Here is an 8,282-nt window from a genome sequence, read left to right as displayed (position 1 = left end):
CCTTGTCTAACTCAATTAAACTATGAGCCATGCCATGTAGGGACATCCAAGGTGGACGGGTCATGGTAGAGAGCTCTGCCAAACTGTGGTCCACTGGAGAAGGGATTAGCAAACCACTTGCCTTGAGAACCCCATGAACAGTATGCAAAGGCAGAAAGATAGGACACTGAAAGATGAACTCCCGCAGTCGGCAGGTGACCAATATGCTACTGGAGATCAATGGAGAAATAACTCCAAAAAGAATGAAGAGATGGAGCCAAAGCAAAAACAACACCCAGTTGTGGTTGTGACTGGGGATGGAAGTAAAATTTGATGCTGTAAATAAACAACCTAACCTAACATATCCCATGCCTGATGTCAGGGGCGGTGGCCAAGAGGAGCTACCCCACGCCCAAGGTCAGGGGTGTCGGCCGAGAGGAACAACCCCATGTCCAAGGAGCGGCAGCTTCACGGGCGCAGGAGGGCCAAGAAGAGCTCCTCCACGTCCAAAGTCAGGAGGGGCGGTCATGAGGAGATACCCCTCGTCCAAGGTAAGGAGCAGCAGCTGTGTTTTGCTGGAGCAGCCATGAAGAGATACCCCACGTCCAAGATAAGAGAAATCCAAGTAAGATGGTAGGTGTTGTGAGAGGGCATCAGAGGGCAGACACACTGAAACCATAATCACAGAAAACTGGCCAATTTGATCACACGGACCACAGCCTTGTCTAACTCAATAAAACTAAGCCATGCCGTGTGGGGCCACCCAAGACAGGCGGGTCATGGTGGAGAGGTCTGACAGAATGTGGTACACTGGAGAAGGAAATGGCAAACCATTTCAGTATTCTTGCCTTGAGAACCCCATGAACAGTATGAAAAGGCAAAATGATAGGATACTGAAAGAGGAACTCCCCAGGTTGGTAGGTGCCCAATATGCTACTGGAGATCACTGGAGAAATACTTCCAGAAAGAATGAAGGGACTTGTTGTATGGCTCAGGAAACTCAAACAGGGGCTCTGTGTCAATCTAGAGGGATGGGATGGGGACGGAGATGGGAGGGAGGATCAAAAGGGAGGGGATATATGTATATCTATGGCTTATTCATGTTGAGGTTTGACAGAAAACAACAAAATTCTGTAAAGCAATTATCCTTCAATAAAAAAAAAAAATTAAAAAATTAAAAGAAAGAAGGGATGGAGCCAAAGCAAAACAATACCCAGTTGTGGATGTGACTGGTGTTAGAAGCAAGGTGTGATGTTGCAACAAGCAATATTGCATAGGAACCTGGAATGTTAGGTCCATGAATCAAGGCAAATTGGAAGTGGTCAAACAGGAGATCACAAGAGTGAACGTCGACATTCTAGGTATCAGCGAACTAAAATGGACGGGAATGGGTGAATTTAACTCAGATGACCATTATATCTACTACTGTGGGCAGGGATCCCATAGAAGAAATGGAGTAGCCATCATGGTCAACAAAAGAGTCTGAAATGCAGTACTTGGATGCAATCTCAAAAGTTACAGAATGATCTCTGTTCGTTTCCAAAACAAACAATTCAATATCACAGTAATCCAAGTCTATGTCCCGACCAGTAATGCTGAAGAAGCTGAAGGTGAATGGTTCTATGAAGACCTACAAGAAATTTTAGAACTAACACCCCAAAAATATGTCCTTTTCATTATAGGGGTCTGCGGTGCAAAAGTAGGAAGTAAGAAACATCTGGAGTAACAGGCAAATTTGGCCTTGGAGTACGGAATGAAGCAGGGCAAAGGCTAATAGAATTTTGCCAAGAGAATGCACAGATCATAGCAAACACCCTCTTCCAACAACACAAGAGAAGACTCTACACATGGACATCACCAGATGGTCAACACCGAAATCAGATTGATTATATTGTTTGCAGCCAAAGATGGAGAAGCTCTATACAGTAAGCAAAAACAAGACTGGGAGCTGACTGTAGCTCTGATCATGAACTCCTTATTGCCAAATTCAGACTTAAATTGAAGAAAATAGGGAAAACCACTAGACCATTCAGGTATGACCTAAATCCAATGCCTTCTGATTATAGAGTGGAAGTGAGAAATAGATATAAGGGACAAGATCTGGTAGACAGAGTGCCTAATGAACTATGGAATGAGGTTCATGACATTGTACAGGAGACAGGGATCAAGACCATCCACATGGAACAGGAATGCAAAAAAGCAAAAGGGCTGTCTGGGGAGGCCTTACAAATAGCTGTGAAAAGAAGAGAAGCGAAAAGCAAAGGAGAAAAGGAAAGATATAAGCATCTGAATGCAGAGTTCCAAATAATAGCAAGGAGAGGTAAGAAAGCCTTCCTCACTTATAAATGCAAGGAAATAGAGGAAAACAACAGAATGGGAAAGACTAGAGATTTCTTCAAGAAAATTAGAGATACCAAGGGAACATTTCATGCAAAGATGGGCTCGATAAAGGACAGGAATGGTATGGACCTAAGAGAAGCAGAAGATATTAAGAAGAGGTGGCAAGAATACACAGAAGAACTGTACAAAAAAGAGCTTCATGACCCAGATAATCACGATGATGTGATCACTCACCTAGAGCCAGACATCCTGGAATGTGAAGTCAAGTGGGCTTTAGAAAGCATCACTTATGAAGAAAGCTAGTGGAGGTGATGGAATTCCAGTTGACCTATTTCAAATCCTGAAACATGATGCTGTGGAAGTGCTGCACTCAATATGCCAGCAAATTTGGAAAACTCAGCAGTGACCACAGGACTGGAAAAGGTCAGTTTTCATTCCAATCCCAAAGAAAGGCAATGCTAAAGAATGCTCAAACTACCACACAATTGCCCTCATCTCACAGGCTAGTAAAGTAATGCTCAAAATTCTCCAAGCCAGGCTTCAGCAATACATGAACTGTAAACTTCCAGATGTTCAATCTGGCTTTTAAAAAGGAAGAGGAACCAGAGATCAAACTGCCAACATCTGCTGGATAATGGAAAAAGCAAGAGAGTTCCAGAAAAACATCTATTTCTGCTTTACTGACTGTGCCAAAGCCTTTGACTGTGTGGATTACAATAAACCGTGGAAAATTCTGAAAGAGATGGGCATACCAGACCACCTGACCTGCCTCTTGAGACACCTGTATGCAGGTCAGGAAGCAACAGATAGAACTGGACATGGAAGAACAGACTGGTTCCAAATAGGAAATGGAGTATGCCAAGGCTATATATTGTCACCCTGCTCATTTAACTTTTAATCAGAGTACATCATGAGAAATGCTGGGCTGCAAGAAGCACAAGCTGGAATCAAGATTGCTGGGAGAAATATCAATAACCTCAGATATTCAGATGATATCACCCTATGGCAGAAAGTGAAAAGGAACTAAAAAGCCTCTTGATGAAAGTGAAAGAAGAGAGTAAAAACTTTGGCTTAAAGCTCAGCATTCAGAAAACGAAGATCATGGCATCTGGTCCCATCACTTCCTGGGAAATAGATGGGGAAACAGTGTCAGGCTTTATTCTTTTGGGCTCCAAAATCACTTCAGATGGTGATTGAAGCCATGAAATTAAAAGACGCTTAATCCTTGGAAGGAAATTTATGACCAACCTAGACAGCATATTCAAAAGCAGAGTCATTACTTTGCCACCAAAGATCCATCTAGTTAAGGCTATTGTTTTTCAAGTGGTCATATATGGATGTGAGAGTTGGACTGTGAAGAAAGCTGAGCACCGAAGAATTGATGCTTTTGAATTGTGATGTTGGAGAAGACTCTTGAGAGTCCCTTGGACTGCAAGGAGATCCAGCCAGTCCATTCTAAAGGAGATCAGTCCTGGGTGTTCATTGGAAGGACTGATGCTAAAGCTGAAATGCCAATACTTTGGCCACCTCATGCAAAGAGTTGACTCATTGGAAAAGACTCTGATGCTGGGAGGGATTGGGGGCAGGAGGAGAAGGGGACAACAAAGGATGAGATGGTTGGATGGCATCACCAACTCGATGGATGTGAGTCTGAGTGAACTCCTGGAGTTGGTGATGGACAGGGAGGCCTGGCATGCTGCAATTCATGCGGTCGAAAGAGTCGGACATGACTGAGTGACTGAACTGAACTGAACTAGCTAGGTTAATCTAAAATAAAAGAGAGATGACTGAACTAAACAAAGTAATAAATGCAAGGGATAGATTACTAACAATATCACAGCAATATGAAAAAAAGCATAAAAGAATACTATAAATATTTGTAGTATTTTTTTTTGTCCAATAAATTGGACAACCTAGAAGAAATTGACAAATCTCTAGGAACACATAATATTGCAAAACTGAATCAGGAGGAAGTGTATAATTTGAACAGATGAATCACTAGTAGTGAATTTGAACTTATATTTAAAATCTCTTAGCAAAATAAAATTCAGGACCATACAGCTTCACAGCAGAATTTTCCAGGCCTATAAAGAATAGGTTATATACAAACTTCTCAAACTATTCCAAAAAACTGAGAAGATGGACTACCTGCAAATTCATTCTACAAAGCCACCATTTTCCTGACACCAAAACCAGACAAAGACACCATCAAAAAGGTAAATTAAATGCTAATATTTCTGCTGAATACAGATCATAAAATTCTTAACAAAATATTAGAGAACCAAATTCAACAACACATTGAAACCATCACACACCATGATCAAATTGGAGTTATTCCAGAGGTACCAAGATCATTAAATATCTGCAAATCAATCAATGTGATACACTACATTAGGAACTAGGACAAAAATTACATGATTATCTAAATAGATGCTGTAAAACCATTTTGCAAAACTCAATATTCATTCATTCATTACAAAAACTCTCATCATACTTGATATGGAGGGAATATACCTGAACATAATAAAAGTAATTTATAACAAACACAATTAATATAATATTCAGTGGCAAAAAGCTGAAAGCTTTTCCTCTAAAATCAGGAACAAGGAAAGGATGTCCACTCTTGCCACTTCTGAATTGATGGATGTTCTAGCCACAGTAATCATTCAAAGAAAAGAAATAAAAGTCTTCCAAATTGGTAGGAAGAAGTAAAACCGTCACTACTTGCAGTTGACATGATACTATATGCAGAAAACTATAAAGCACCACCAAAATACTATTAGAATTAATAAATGAACTCAAAATGAATTCAAGCCCTAAATGAAAGACTGGAAACTATGAAACTTCTAGAAGAGAAATGTAGGGAGAACACTCTGACATAAATCATAGCGATATTTTTTTCATCTGTCTCCTAAGGCAAAGGAAACAAAAGGGGGAAAAAAAAATGAGATCTAGTTAAACTTAAAAGCTTTTCCACAGCAAGCAAAATCATTGACAAAGTGAAAAGACTACTGAATGGTAGTAAATATTTGCAAATGACATGACAATAAGGGATCTGCATACAAAATATATAAACAGATTATACAACTCAATATTTAAGAAAGAAAAAAAAACTAAACAATGGGAAGATCTAAATTTCTCCAAAGAAGATATGTAGATGACTAATAGGCAAATTAAAAAATTGCTGAACATCACTAAACATCAAAGAAATGGAAATCAAAATCACAAGAAGATATCACCTCACACCCATCAGAATGGCTATCTTCAAATCAAAATGTCTGAAAATACAAATGTTGGCAAGGATGTGGAGAACAGGAAGCCCTTGTACTTAATTGGTGGGAAAGTAAATTTGTACAGTCACTAAAGAAAATATCATGTAAGTTTCTCAAAAACTAAAAATAGAACTACCATGTAACCCAGCAAACCTACTCCTAGGTAAATATAAGAAGAAAATGAACACTAGTTTGAAAAGGTACATGAACCTTAATGTGTATTATGGCCATATTTACAATAGAAAAGATATGGAAGCAACCAGTGAACAAGACACACATGGTTCCTGTCTTCTTAGCACTAGGATGGGATAACCAAGCATTTGAAAACTATAGTAATCCTTAGAAATAATGGCAGATACATGTTCGTTGAGATGGAAAAATTCTACCAGCATATTGTATAGAAAAGGAAGGCTACAATATAGCATATAATTTGATTCAATTTGTATAAATTAAAAAAAAAAACCACTGATGTGTATATGCTCATCAATAGCTGAGCAGGACAACTAATGGTCACTCATTTACAATTAGCTGCTTGTGAATGGGGCCCTCTGAGGCACCAAGCAAGGCTGAGCAACACCTGTTGCCTAGGAACAGGGTGGGTTGAAAGGAAGCACATTAAAGGCTATCTTCTAAGGACTGTGCTCATCTTGCTCTGTTCAACCGTGAATAGAATAAGAATCACTGTGAGGTTAAGGTTGGTCAAAATAGCTTTAAAGGTGGTCTGGCCTTCATAATCATGTTGGCTTTGAACAATTAGCTATACTATATGCTGAGAATGCGGTCAAGTGACAGTTGTTGGAGGGGCATAGAGATAAGCACTGGTGACAGGTAGGCCTGGGAATACAATGAAAAGAATGATGTGCAAAAGTTAAATTAGCATGTGAAATCAAAATCTGAGGTTGGAAAGGAGTCAATCAAAAAGATTCCAGCATGCCGGACCCAAAGTGTCCTTATGTAACAGAGCAGCATGAGCACAGCCCTTAGCAGGTACCCATCACTGTGCCTTATTACTCTGCATCCTGTTACTAGGCAATGGGTCTTGCTCAGCCATTGGTCAGGGCCTCACTGGGCCCCGCCCACAAGCAACCAACTATCAATGAGCTACCTACTGGTACTTGTCTTGTTCAGCTATTGGTCAGCACCACAGTGGGCCCTGCCTACTCGTAACAGTCAATGAGGGACCACTGGGGAAGTGATTCAGTCAAGAGTCAGTGGTGTGGTGATGACCTGACTCTTGCCTTTGAGGACCTTATTTTTTTTTTTTTAATTCAGGAATGTATTTCTGGTAGATGGGGCAAGTTGAGTTTCCTTACTCAATGTGAGAGTTGAAGTGTCCCCAACAATACTAGTGGAGGAGACATTTAACACTTTCTTTGTTGTGATGTATAATCTTATGGAGACTGTGTATTGACCTTGGGGCAACAGACTGAGGATTCACCAAGTCTGGGGGTCTCTAAAGCTCATTGGAGTAGAAAAACATCCAATCTGTTCTTAATTACCTTTTTCACTTTGAGCTCTTGCTCTTAAGTTCCTTAAGTCCCTCAAGAATACCCAACAAGAAGAGGGTGGTCTAGAGTTGAAGTTACTAGAGGACTCTGAATTTCTGAAGTGGGATGGAAAGTGTTTTTCAGAGATTCATAGAGGGATGGAAGAGTCAGGAGTGTTGAAGGCAGACATAGAAGTCAGAGAATAAAGGGAACTAAAGGAAAGCCTGAAGGTCATGAGAAGAAGCACCATGCCCCTGAATCACCACTCCCCAGAATCAAACACACAGAGGTGTCAGGGGTGGGAAAGTTATAGCATAGGCCTCGCTTAGCATCCACTATCCCATGTTGATGGGCAAAGTGGTACATTGTGATGTCTAATTCCCCCAAGCCATCATTGGCTGGGGGAGTGCCTAGCTGATCAATCAGATTGAAGGGTGTAGCTCCTCATTGTCCTGAGAAGGTATATATAGGGAGGTCAGAGGCATAGATTTTGGGTTAGGCCACTTCATGGTATCATCATGACTAAGGTAACCAGGAAGCCATAGCAGCCAAGAAGAGTTGCAAAGTGGTTTGCTTCAAGGATGAAAGGGAAAAAGAGGACCCTTTGTCAACGGAGATACAGAGGCAGTGTGAAGGTAAGATGACTCCATCTACACTCCCCATGTTATTCGTTGACTTTGCTGCCCAAGTCCTCTACACTACCCTTTCCTGGCACAAAAGCCCTCATCAGCCCACATCCCTTTTTCATGAAATCTCCCTTCCAACTCAGTTTTTATGCTCTTTCCTCAAAGTTAGTAACCTTCCCTTGCCTTTACAGGCACAAAAGACGACCATGAGGTTCAGAAGACCTCTACAAGGAACACTGAAAATGAAAATCTGATCACATGCACTCAATTGAAGAAGGTGAAGAAAACAAGAAAGCCGAAGTGTTTTTCCTTTTCCTGTGCATGTAAGAAACTGAATCAAAGCAAAAAAAGTTACCGAAATATGAGGCAGAGTCATAGAAGGAGGCAGAATCAAAAGTGAAGATAAGTTCAGCCGCCCCAGAATGAGAGACCCTGGAGAAGTACAACCTGGGCAGCCAGTAACTGAATAGAAAAGGTCAGACAGTGTAGAATTGTTACTCCAGAGGTCTGCTTTCTTAGAAATGTCCAACCAGGAAAAGACTGACTCTCACACTAACAGTAAACTGATGGCTGCAATT

The sequence above is a fragment of the Bos indicus genome, unplaced genomic scaffold, assembly GCF_029378745.1.
Source record: "Bos indicus isolate NIAB-ARS_2022 breed Sahiwal x Tharparkar unplaced genomic scaffold, NIAB-ARS_B.indTharparkar_mat_pri_1.0 scaffold_68, whole genome shotgun sequence".
NCBI lineage: Eukaryota > Metazoa > Chordata > Mammalia > Artiodactyla > Bovidae > Bos > Bos indicus.
This window is presented reverse-complemented; position numbering follows the sequence as displayed.